Source organism: Lissotriton vulgaris, chromosome 6, assembly GCF_964263255.1.
Source record: "Lissotriton vulgaris chromosome 6, aLisVul1.2, whole genome shotgun sequence".
NCBI lineage: Eukaryota > Metazoa > Chordata > Amphibia > Caudata > Salamandridae > Lissotriton > Lissotriton vulgaris.
This window is the reverse complement of record NC_141694.1, coordinates 1,608,642,454-1,608,655,829: the sequence shown is the minus strand read 5'-3', so window position 1 is coordinate 1,608,655,829 and position 13,376 is coordinate 1,608,642,454. Positions and strand designations below refer to the sequence as shown.

General features: G+C 44.7%; 1 protein-coding gene across 1 annotated transcript in view; it reads left to right on the top strand.

Annotated features, from left to right (window-relative positions):
- The window catches only part of TTC7A (tetratricopeptide repeat domain 7A), a 1,603,679-nt gene that overhangs the window by 57,771 nt on the left and 1,532,532 nt on the right, over positions 1-13,376 (top strand). The window lies entirely within an intron of this gene.

Here is a 13,376-nt window from a genome sequence, read left to right as displayed (position 1 = left end):
TATGGAGGGATAATTATGCTGCTAATGCCTTCAGGCACTTTTAATCTTTTATTGTACTGAAATTATTTATACATTTTTATATATTTTTTAAATGTTTATGCTGCTCGTTGCTTATGTCTTTTACATTGTCTAAAGAAACTTGTGTTGTATAAATGAAATATCCGGACTGCTTTTAACTGTTTGCTGATGAATTGTGCTTTTATGATTGTAATGTTTACAATCGAATAAAGATATTTGAAATTGACTACTTTGCTGGCACGGTTCTTTTACCTTTTAAATGTATATGGTGGGAGTCTTCATAGCCTATGTCCTTCTGCTGCAACTGCCCTTTCCAACGCTGTATTGGGTGTTGTGATTGGTGCTGTGGTTCCTGAGATTATCCGCCTCAAAGGTTTGGGCTCTCTCTTTATTATATTAGTACTAGCAGCCCGTCCCGACCTTGTCCGGGAGCAATAAGGCTTCCCCCACCCCCGCCCGCCCCGACATTATCCAGCAGCCTGGGACCCCGCCCGCCCCGACATTGTCCAGCAGCCCGGGCCCCTTCTCCGCCCCGTCCCCCGTCTGCCCCATCCCCGCCTGCCCCGACCCCCGCCTACCCCGACCCTCGCCTGCCCCGACATTGTCCGTGGGTCCCCCTGAGCCTTACCTCAGCCGCCGCTCCTCCCCCGCGCACCTCAGTTCACCGCTCCGCCGCTCCTTGCCGCTCGTCACCGCTCCTCCCGCCTGTCCGCCGGTCCTCACCGCCTGTCCACTGCTGGTCACCGCTCCTCCCCCGTGCCATGTCCACCGCTCCTCCTCGCGCTCCTGGACGCCGCTCCTCAACGCCCTCCTGACGTCAGCGCGCAGGTCGCGGCCGGCGCTACTTTGAAGGGACTACTTTTTTTTTTAGGGTACATTTTTTAAATAACGCATATTTTTATAGTTTATATAGCCTATGTCCATCTGCACACCCTGACAATGACAATGATGTATTGGGTGTGTGGATTGGCGCTGTGGTTCCCGAGTTTACCCGCCTCAAAGGTTCAAAGTTCTTGCTTTATAATAGTAGTATAGATAGATATTGTGACATATTTTTAACTGTCAAAAAATATATTAAACATGTGTATAAGTGCTTAAACATCTCGAGTGGAGTATTAACTATTAGTATATAGGAGAGTTCAGAATTTGATATATTTGTTGAATGTGTTAAACAATGGATTGAGATTTCCAAAGGGAAAATTTGTTTTTAATCATCAAATAAATAGGACACAGCTTACAATAAAAAATCTACAACAGTTTATAAAAATAGGAAATATTTTTATGAACAAAGACACAAAAACAATGACAAACCAATGTAGCGAACCGGAGATATGAATTTCTAAAGATTAAACACTTTAAAGTGCTTCAAAACATATAGCAAGAAACAACGAAATGTGCCTACACCAAACTTATTTTCCCAAAAATCTTAGCATATGGATCAAACACAGACTTCTTTATTTTGATCCGGTATTTTAATTTATACCCGCCTACTTTGTAATTCTTTCCGGACTATTTTATCATATTTAAGCAAAAAAAGGAAAAGAACTGTACATTCAATACGATTCCATTAATATACAATGCTATTTACAAACATATATTTAAATTCCAAATACTCTCGGGGAAAGAATAAAAAAAAAATCATACATCCCGAAAACAATACATTATACAAACAAACATAATACATTTATGTTTTTCTTTCTATTGAGTGAATCTATATCCGAAAGTAATGGACAAAGTCAAAAAGGAGCACAAATAAAGGCTAATTTTTCAACTAGCGAATGCTAGTTTACACTGTTAATGACATTGCTTGCTCCTTCAGGTGTGCCAACGCGTTTCAAATCCAGGAAAACCAGTTCCCGGACTCTCATCAGGGCTTTGTCACTTTTCTGTATAAGATGTAGAAAAACAATAAAGTTTTGTTTACAACCTGGAAGCCTTTCCTCTATCTCGGATTACACTGCAAGGTAAGTTTATGTACCTGTAGCAATCTGATTCCCTGAACCTTCCAGATTCCGCAAGAAGGCTCAGATCGAACTTTCTGTCTCCTTATTTCGGAGATAATGGCTCATTGAATTCGTCAGGGATATTAGTTCCCTGAAAAGGAAGAATATTGTATGCGTAAAAACGCTACTTTTTATACATGAAAAAGCAAAAGTGCTTGGAAGAAATTACAAAAATGGTGCGCTCATACCTCTATTTCACTGGTCGAGGTCTCTCTTTGAGGCAATGTTTATCATACCATTCGGTATTTCAAGACGAGTTCTACCAGAAAAAATAGTACCTGTTAGGGCTAAGCTGCTTATCGACCCATAAGTCGAAAAATGTGCACATTAGTAAGAAGCTGCGAGAGGCACGTACCTCCTCTGTGCTGTACGGAGCTGAAACTGATCATTTTCATATGCTAGAGAGTTACTTTGTAGTCCCAGCAGAGTCCAGGAACAAACTAGCAAAAGAGACAAGGAAATGATACATTTGTAGCCTTCTGGGACTAGGAGCCTAAACTCTTGTGCACAATCTTTCGCATAGGTTTATTTAAAGGCGTACCTGTTCGTAATTTGATGCTGATGCCCACTACATATGCCGGCTTGCTATCGACTCTCAGACTATTCCTATTGATACAACGATATTCGTTTACCTCATGGGAGCAAATAAAGGCGGTTTTAGTTCTATTGAATCGCCATTACTAGCGGAGGGAAAATCTGGGGAAATTAGCTGGCACAATACCTTTTACTCCACCACCCGAGCGGACCAAATTTCACTCGACTGCAGCCGTGGCCCTTCCTCTTACTGGAATGAGGAATTATGGGGCACGTAGTTTCTAAATAAAATTTTGCAGATGGAAACACTATTTATGTTATTTGTTATGTGCACTTGTTAATATTAGCATTTTAGCAGGCCCCGATGAGGCACTATTTTTTACAATCTTGATAATTCGGACAGGCTATTAAGTCCTGTCAATGTGCTATTAAATTTGAGGATTAAGTATGCTTCCTTTTGCAGTAACACTCTGTCAATGTCAGCAGGGGGTTTTGTTTGGTTCACAGTAAATAGAATTGACCATTTAAAGTCATTTTCCCCATGTACCTTTTCAACAAAATGTTCCACCATTGGGGCTGTCATGACTTTCTTTTTAATGCGCGACCTGTGCTGACTAATTCTCAGATTAACTTGCAGATTGGTCTTTCCAATATAAATCTTCTTGCATGGACATATTATCACATAGACTACATTTTTTGTCTTGCAATTTGAGAACCCTAGGTGTTTCTACTTGACACCTAGATGGTGAAATTCATTCCCTTCGATGGTATTGGGACAAGCCACACAATTCCCACATTTGTGATGGCCTACGAGCGGTTTCATATTCCACTGGGATAATAAATCACTTTTCACTTTTGGTATTGAGACATCTGCCCTCACAATTTGCTGCCCTATACTTTGATTCTTTTAATACGCAAAGATGGGTCTCGGAAAGGGACATTCTATCTCTTCGAGGAGGTACCAATTTTTAAGTACCGCTTGCCCCATTTTGTGTGTATCTGGTCCGTAGGTTGTCACGCACACTAATCTTTCCAGCTCTTGTTTCTTATTAGCCCGGAGGAGACATTCTCGAGGTGTAATCGTGCCCTTTTGAATGAATGTTTTAAGAGTTTTTTGGGATGCCCCCTCTGTATCATTTCGCCACAGAAAGTTTGGGCATGTTCATCATAATCGCTCAACTCTGTACAATTTCTCCTTATTCGTAGGAGCTGCCCGTATGGCAAATTAGCTTTTAAATTTCTAGGGTGAGCACTTCTACGATGTAAGATGGTATTTTTATCAGTAGCCTTTTTAGGTCTCGCGACCTATCGATGTGCGCAAGCGCATCGAGCGGAGTGAGAATTCAAGTGGCGAAAACATCGTGAAACCAAAGGGCTTTCAGCCCCGCGGTTTTCATGCAGTTCCCGTGTACATGCACGTGCATCGCATGCAAGCCCAGCCTCTCGCATTTCCAGGCTCTCCCGCCCCCATCAGGCACTCCTCCCACACCTCACGGACATCCGCCCCATCCGGCATCAGGCACTCCTCCCACACCTCACGGACATCTGTTCCTTTCTCCTCCCCCTCCCCAGCCAGCTTCCCCTAGGCCCCTGCTGCTTCACACCCTCATTGCCGCTCGGCCCCCTCCCATGCCCGCCGTGTCGCATTTCTCCCCCCCCCTCCCCTTCTCTGCCTTGCCTTCCCTCCGTCTTTTAGAATAGTGACCACTGCAGGCAAACAAATAAACTGTGCACTACAAAGATGCAGAAGCACATGGCCGGCCGTACTTTAGTTTCCCTGCCTGTAATCAGCCTCAATTTACAACCTTCCTACGAAATGTCTTCATTCTGCTTCACACCCTCATCGCCAGCTCTCCCCTCTCGGCCCCCTCCCCTGTCGCCAGCTCTCCCCTCTCGGCCCCCTCCCCTGCCCGCCGACATCACTATTGTCAGCTTGCGGTGTCATCAACATGAAACGTGAGATTTGTATCTAACGGGTTCGCGTTTAACCAATCACTGGGATAGTTTGTCATCTGAGACTATCATTGAAATCGACAAAAAAAAAACAGTGAAGCATAATTTCTGCAAAACCCACAGAGGAAATCGCAACAGCCTTGAGGGCTTTACATCACTTTGATCACGGGTGATTCAGAAGACGTCAGACTGGCCCACGCGTCCACCAAGAAGACGCTGAACATATCAAAACACCCATGTCTAGCAGCGCTCCAAGTCCAGCTAATACTGAACACACGCCCCAGCATCCCTGCCTGGAAGGCCGCAACACAGGCCGGCTGTAGGCTTCTTGAATCCACGCCCATCAGAAGCGCCAATTACGGCTCTTTTCCAAGCATGCCTCACCTTCGCCAGGAGCTCTGGAATGTATCGTCATTAGCAGCCAAGTTTGATAGGCCTCGCTCCCCTTAGCAAGGTTAACCTTGAAGATTTACGAGGATGCACATTCCAAGTACCAGCAGCCATAACACGGTTAGGCACCAGCAGAGAAAACAAGCACTGGTTGTTTGTTATTTTAATGTCTCCCTTAAAGGTTTCAAACTAGAACGGTCACTCCCCACACAAATTCTTGAACTTGTTCAATGTCCAGGAAATGCCCAAAAGCTTCTCGCTCAATGTCTGAATAGTCTTTCTCCGAACCTTCAACCCTCTAGACGCACATGCAATCAATTCCTCCTTTCGATCTGCAACGCCACTCATCCACGCAACACCACTCACACATGCAACGCCACTCAACCACGCAACGCCACTCAACCACGCAACGCCACTCAACCACGCAACGCCACTCACCCACGCAATGCCACTCACCCACGCAACGCCACTCACCCACGCAACGCCACTCAACCACGCAACGCCACTCAACCACGCAACGCCACTCAACCACACAACGCCACTCAACCACGCAACGCCACTCACACATGCAACGCCACTCACACATGCAACGCCACTCACACATGCAACCCCACTCACACATGCAACCCCACTCACACACGCAACGCCACTCACACACGCAACGCCACTCACACATGCAACACCACTCACACATGCAACGCCACTCACACATGCAACGCCACTCAACCACGCAACGCCACTCAACCACGCAACGCCACTCAACCATGCAACGCCACTCAACCACGCAACGCCACTCACACACGCAACGCCACTCACACATGCATCGCCACTCACACACACAACTCCACTGACACACGCAACGCCACTCACACACGCAACGCCACTCACACATGCAACGCCACTCACACATGCAACGCCACTCACACATGCAACGCCACTCACACATGCAACGCCACTCACACATGCAACGCCACTCAACCACGCAATGCCACTCAACCACGCAACGCCACTCAACCACGCAACGCCACTCACACATGCAACGCCACTCACACATGCAACGCCACTCACACATGCATCGCCACTCACACACACAACTCCACTGACACACGCAACGCCACTCACACACGCAACGCCACTCACACATGCAACGCCACTCACACACGCAACGCCACTCACACATGCAACGCCACTCACACATGCAACGCCACTCACACATGCAACGCCACTCAACCACGCAACGCCACTCAACCACGCAACGCCACTCAACCACGCAACGCCACTCACACATGCAACGCCACTCACACATGCAACGCCACTCACACATGCAACGCCACTCAACCACGCAACGCAACTCAACCACGCAACGCCACTCAACCACGCAACGCCACTCAACCACGCAACGCCACTCACACACGCAACGCCACTCACACCCACGCAGTGCCACTTTTACCCACACAGCACCACACTCACCCACGCAACGCCAATCACACACGCAACGCCACTCACCCACGCAACGCCACTCACCCACACAACGCCACTCACCCACGCAACGCCACTCACCCACGCAACGCCACTCACCCACGCAACGCCACTCACCCACGCAACACCACTCACTCAAAGCCACTCACACCGACGCAGTGCCACTTTCACCCACACTGTGCAGTGCACAATAGGTCTCGCAGTAGGAAAGTTGGAGCTATTGGTTTTGTAAATGACAAAGCCCTTTATGTTTTTAAAATGAAAACAAAAATAAAAGGCATTGTTATTTGCAATTGTAATAGCTCCAACTTTCCTACTGCGAGACCTATTGGCAACGCCAGTGCTTGTTATACAAGGATGCTTTCAAATGTCCATCAACACATGTTATCTCGACATCCAAGAATGTCATTTTAATTTTACTGTACTCAAGGGAAAATGTTATGTCTTCATGTCTGGCATTAAGCCATTCATGAAACGCCAATAGCTCGACCTGGCTCCCCTGCCACAGGAGCCAGATGTCGTCTATATAGCGTAACCATTGGTTAATATGATCTTCAAATGGGTTGTTAGTCTCCACAAATTTTTTCTCGTATTGTGCCATGAAGAGGACTGCCATTTCTGGGGCATAAGGACACCCGATGGCAGTCCCCTTCATTTCCATGTAGAATTGCTCATTAAAGGTGAAATAGTTATTTTTTTAGAGCAATTTCGGCCAATTTTAAAATGAATGATGTAGGCACTCTATGTGGTCTCTCTCTACTTTCTAAATACAGTTCAGTCACCTCTAATGCCTCATCCTGGGGGATCTGCGTATAGAGGGACGTCACGTCCATTGTCACCATTATTTGTGTTTGTTGGTCAAAGGGGTTACCTTCTACTTTTGTAAACAAATCTGTGGTATCTCTTAGATATGATTTGACTTCTTTAAGGAACGGCTTTAAAAAGAAGTCAACGTATTTGGAGATAGGCTCAAGGCAAGAGTCACACCCCGAGACTATAGGCCGTCCCGGGGGGAAGTTATCGCCCTGCAGTGTGCTGTCCATTATTGTCTCTCATTAACAAACTATATGACACATTTTATTGTCTTGTTTTAGTGTTTTCTTCCAGAATTTTTTTTGTTCGCATCTGTATAAATTTGTATTGATTGGTATTAATTGTGATTTATTGAATTTTATTGTGTATATTGTGACATATTTTTAACTGTCGAAAAAATGTATTAATCACGTGTATAAGTGCTTATACATCTCGAGTGGAGTATTAACTAATAGTATATAGGAGGGTTCAGAATTGGGTATATTTGTTGAATGCGTAAAACAATGGATTGAGATTTCCAAAGGGAATTTTTTATTAATCATCAAATAAATAGGACACAGCTTACAATAAAGATCCTACAACAGTTTATAAAAATAGGAAATATTTTTATGAACAAAGACAACAAAACAATGAAAATCCAATGTAGCGAATTGGAGATATGAATTTTCAAGGATTAAACACTTTAAAGTGCTTCAAAACATATAGCGGCACTTTGAATTTGTCCCGGTCAAGTGCAACCAGATGTCGCAAAGTTTGATCCCGACCACGATGGAGCCCTGGTCAGATACACTAGGTGGGAGGCCCCAGTCAAAATGTTACATTCACACTTTTCTGAAGCTTTTCCTTCCAATGGCACTCCACCCTACACAGCAGGCCGGATTTGGTGAGGGTTCGCTAGCTTGACTTTCTGCGAGGCCTGAGTCAATTCCTGGAAGTATGGAGCTCTGGACCATTCAGCTCGACGAACCTGAAATCCTGGCTAGATCGTGGTTGACTGCTTGGCTCTCGACATCGGGTCAGTCACCTCATGGAGCTTTTTCAGAAAAGCTCTCCAAAGTTCTTCAAAGTTCAGGAGGTCCTTCCTGAAGGTCTTGTTGTAGGTTTCAAGTGTCCAAATCACCTATCCTAAGGTCTGGAATCTCCTAGAAGGTCTTTGGATGTCTAGACTATAATCCTCACAGTGCACCTGGCCAAATCCTTTAAAGTCTGGAGTCACTCTGGGTAGCCTAGGAGCAAAGCAAACAGGTCCATTTTCCTTCAGACAACCAGGCAGTCCTCTGTCAGCAAGGCAGTCATTCTTCTGAATCTTCCACAGGTTCAGAAGTGTTCTGGAGACTGGTTCTGAAGTTTCTATGTTTATACTTGGTGCCAGCCTTTGAGTGGGGATATTTCTACCCCAATAAAAAATGCTGATCAGTTCTTCCCCTGGTTTTGGTGCCCAACTATCGAGGGTAACAAAAGGCTGGGCAGGCCTGGTGTCGTGTTCCTTTGAGTGTGCTGTGGGCAAAGTCCTATCAACTGTAAATAATGCAAGGTGCAGCTCCTCCCCAGCCATCCTGCCAGGAAGACCCTCTGCCTGCTACACCCATGTCCCATTCTGCATTGTCTGGACGAAATACACATTCTTGATAGGGGAACCATTTACAGGCCTAGGCAGCTAGAAACTCCTAAAAAAAAAAAACCCAGAAACTTTGGGGAGGAAAATGCCAACTTTCTAAAAGTGGCATTTTCTAAATTAGAATCTAAAATCCAACTTTACCATTAAATTGCAAATAATTTGAGTGTAAATATAATTTCTCTGTCTTCTCCCAATTTGAAGTTAGCACTTATTAAATGTAATAAGATTACCCGGTGTTCGCCAATGGGAGAGATAGGCCTTACAACAGTCAAAAACAGCTTATGGAGTTTTTCTCTGCCACAACATGTAAAACTTAAACCCACATGTCCTACTTGTAAAATACTATGCACCCTGCCCTTTGAGCCATTGTTATGGGTGACCTATACGTATTAAAAAGAAAGGCCTAGGACTGGCAAAAGGCATATTTTGCCAAGTTGAAAACAACAGTTTCAAACTGCTACACAGATTGCAGTGGCAGTCCTGAAACATGTTTTCAAAGGCTACTTTAGCGGGGCCACAATGAGTGCTGCAGCCCACTAGTAGCATTTAATTTACAGGTCCTAGGTGCATGTAGTACCATATACTAAGGACTTAACAAATAAACTACATGTGCCAATTAGGTGTCGGACAATGTTACCATATTTTAAGAAAAGAGCACAGGCACTTTACCACTGGTTAGCTGGAAAAAAAAGCACAGTCCTAAAAGCCAACAAAAACGGGCTCAGCAAAGGAAGCCAGAAGGATGCCCAAATCTGGGGCAAACGTGCAGAAAGGGCCAGGTCCTACATTGGTGATGTGAGAATTTAGAATATGTAAGTAGTTCTATTGGTGAATGTGGGAGTCAAAAGCAACAAACAAAAACTCTCTCTATTGTTTTTTTTATTGATAAACTGCAGACAGTGGCAGTCATAGAAAGTAGATATAATGCGCTTATAGTTTTCCTTGTCGATCTGCTATTTAGTCACAACAATTTAAAATGTATATAGGAGTGTAAGCCGTGTCACGCAGTTGGTACAAGGATCCTCACCCTCCTAGGTACAACATGAGGAATTTTGTCTCCTTTACTTGACACAGACGGGAGCTACTAACCGCGTCCCCACGCTAGATCTAATTCATGGGGGTGCATCTGTTATGCCTTATGTTACCCTAAGACTTCCTCGTCTTAAAGAGCTTCCAAATATTTTAAAGAAGTCTCCTGTCCTGCTGAATAATATCTGAGCAGCAAATATTCTTAGACCTTGTCCAAATTTGTTGCAGTGCCAAATGTGTTACTGCAGTTTCATCATACACAGCTGCATCCTTCAGCCAGCCTTGCCCATTAGGCAGCGGGCCTCTCACCCACTCACTAGCTACTCTGTATTAGTAATGCAGTTAAATGTCTAACAGATTGTAGGGTGCGGATGCACATCAAACCTTCAGGAGCCCCTCAACACTTCAGGGGTGACCCATTTAGTCCAAGAACAATGAATGTCTGCGACATATGGGAGGCTGAGGGGTCGCTTTTCACATTCTGCAGGTGGGGGCCTAACCTTTAGCGTTACGCCAGTGGGTGTTTGACACACACATTAGTAGCAAAATCAAATTTGAGCACTCGATTTGTGTTAAGACTGTCTCATTTATAGGAGCTGTAATTAATCCCAGGATGCATTAATCGCAAGAAAGCTCCAGGAGAGATGTATAAAGTCCACTTGAGTGCATCCACTATTACATTGACATGAAATAGACAGGTCTACCATATGCGGCAGCTTTGCGGAGTAGCATAAAGTATCCAGAAAGTTAAAGCGTATAGGTTTGTGCCTATAATTTATGGAATTCAATATGGTTTGTTTGCAGCTTAATTGTCAGCACTTCTCATGAACTTCACATCCATCGTCTGCCCGCCATTTCTCCCAGGCCAGGTTATCAACAGTGGTGGAAGTTGCCATGTATAGGCGCATAGCTTCCATACCCATCTCCTTATTGGTGGAGCGCCTCACCTGCGTCAGTGGAGGAGACCCCCAGGTTCCCTTAGGGAAGTCTTCCAGCATGCATTGACTGCCTCCCACAGTCTGTATTATACCAAGAAGTCCAGTGCATTTATCCTTCGCTCACATATCCCTTCTTATTTAAGGTGTGAAAAGAATGACTCATTCTTTGCCATTGAAGTGTTTTTCACAGTTGTTGCCAAATCATGCATACATTCAGGGTTCTCAAAGCAGAAGTGGTTTTAAGAGGGTACTCATAATTTTGAACTGTTCTAAATGGTCCTGCAATTAAAGTAAGACAGCATGTGTTCCTAAAAGCTGCGTTTTGTCAGCCATATTGTTTGCTGCGGTGTAAATATATGAATGAAAAGCACGCTATTCCCCCACTAACTTCTAATTGCTATATTTTCCTGTATTTCTACTCTTTAAATGTAAGAAAGGATGTGGCGTGATGGGCAGAGCTGCTGACTTTAAACCTGGCAAGCTAGGTTCTAGTCTTGGCGTCAGCTCAACATCATGTGATTCTTCTTGTGCCTAAAGAAATTAATTTGTCTCTTCCTAACCTACCTGCTGCTCATGTAAAGAGGCCAATACCGCCTGGTACAGTTCACTCTATAAAAAAAGTAGTGTTTATTTTTTTAATCAGCTCAATGATATTAAAAATAAGTATGATATAAAATGTTTTTGTATACTTAAGCAGATCATGCATTATTCATGGCATGTACACAAAGTATCTCAGCATATTGTCCCTTGTTTGCTATGAAACAACAATTGATAATAGTTTTGTAATGGCCTCATTCTCCAGCCTATGTTCTTCAGGTCACCAACAAGGCCCAGTTGAATGCTTTAGGTGGAGCCTAGGCAGAGCTGTCTGCAAGACCCGCTGTACTGGAAAATGACTTAGCTCCCGCCTGCTACCTTCCCATTGGTACACTGCAGTGTTGCTCTTTTTTGCTGCATCCTAAATGGCTCATGCAGCGCAGCGTCACTTCCATGTTCTGGCACCGGAGAACCGCTCAACTACAATTTCCTTCCGCTAAAATGGTTTTTGTGATATTGCGGGGAACTCTTTTTTTTTTAACTGCAGCGCAGGCACGCCCAGCTGTGTCTTCAGCTATGGCGGCCGCACCTTTGCTTTGTTTTGCGCGGCATGCACACATACATACATGTACACCTCCCGCTCGGCTAGATGTGTAAGTGCCTCTCACTAACGCATCACTGTTCTTAAAAGCCTCTCCTGCTGCTGCTTCAGGTTTGTTGCTGTTAAAGTTTCTAGTGTCACTTTCAGGCCCACTCACTTCCTGCAGCAGCTGAGCTAACGAAGTGAGGGGAGGCAGAGCCTCGCAGCATCCCTCCCTGCTCCAGGCACCTGGGCCCCCTCCTGGAAATGGAGGCTCCAAATGGAGCCTCCCGTGTCCTGTGCTGTGTCAGCCCCCAGGGACGCTAGACTCCCATTGCTACACCCCCCCACTTCCATAGTCCTCCTCTCCCCTCTGCTGACATTTCATTCAGGGGTTATAAGTCATGCTGTGGCTCCTGCTAGCACTGCTTTGTCCAAAAGTACTCCAAACCCTGTGCATTTTATGCATTTACTCTACTCCTCCCCTGCAGAAGCATGACTCTCGCTCCTCCCATTGCTAAACACTGATTTTAGCCCCAAAGGCAATTGGTTCCATACGCCTTCCTTGGAACTGCTTTATTTTCAGATTGCGTCGCTACATTTAACTACACTTAAACGCACAACAGTTCATGTAACTTTAATATTTGTATAACTTTACAAAGAAACTTGTCTTAATTTCTTTTAACAAATAAAAACTTATATTCAAACCAGCAACTGCGACTAGCACACAATTCCACTGCACACCACACACAATCAATACATAATAAATAGGTAAAAACGATTGTCAGTTACAACGCCCATAGCTCTAACACAAGCAAATGCGAGACCTATTGCATTGCTTATGCTTGTTTTATTTATCTCTTGATCTTGTAATTTTCACACAAGGTAGTCCGTGCTGGGAAGAACACAAAGTACAACTGCTGATATTGCAACAGCAGTGATTACAATGAGCTTGTGTTGAATGAATGCTTATTGCGTATAGTGTTGTTTATAGTTTTGTTAGATTGTGTGTGGGAGGTGTGGAAGTGCACTTCCTATGATCCGAATTTGGTGTGGAGGTGTCCAAGCTACACAATGCAGGCACACAATTGTTCATTCTATCACGTTATTACATTACAGGCACATAATTCCTTTTTCTACTTAATACGTGACACTTTGAGAGACACTTTATCAACCCCTTGCCTGTGGTCGGAATTCCGCTCCTGTGCGGCACATTCCGATCGCGGGTGTGGTCGTGACGGCTTCCGGCCGTCATCAGCACACGAGCACTGTGTGCCATGACGGACGGGAGCCTTCACCAGCATGCAAGGGGACGTGAAATGTCACGCATGCTAAAACCACGAGAATGCCACACATAAGCAAACTGAAAACTTGGCAGCTATGGTTCCTTCGTCTTCATTGTTTGATTTTGCTCGCGAGAAAGTGTCACTCAGTAGTTTTATGTCACAAATTATGAAAATGTTACACATAACCAATCTCAAACC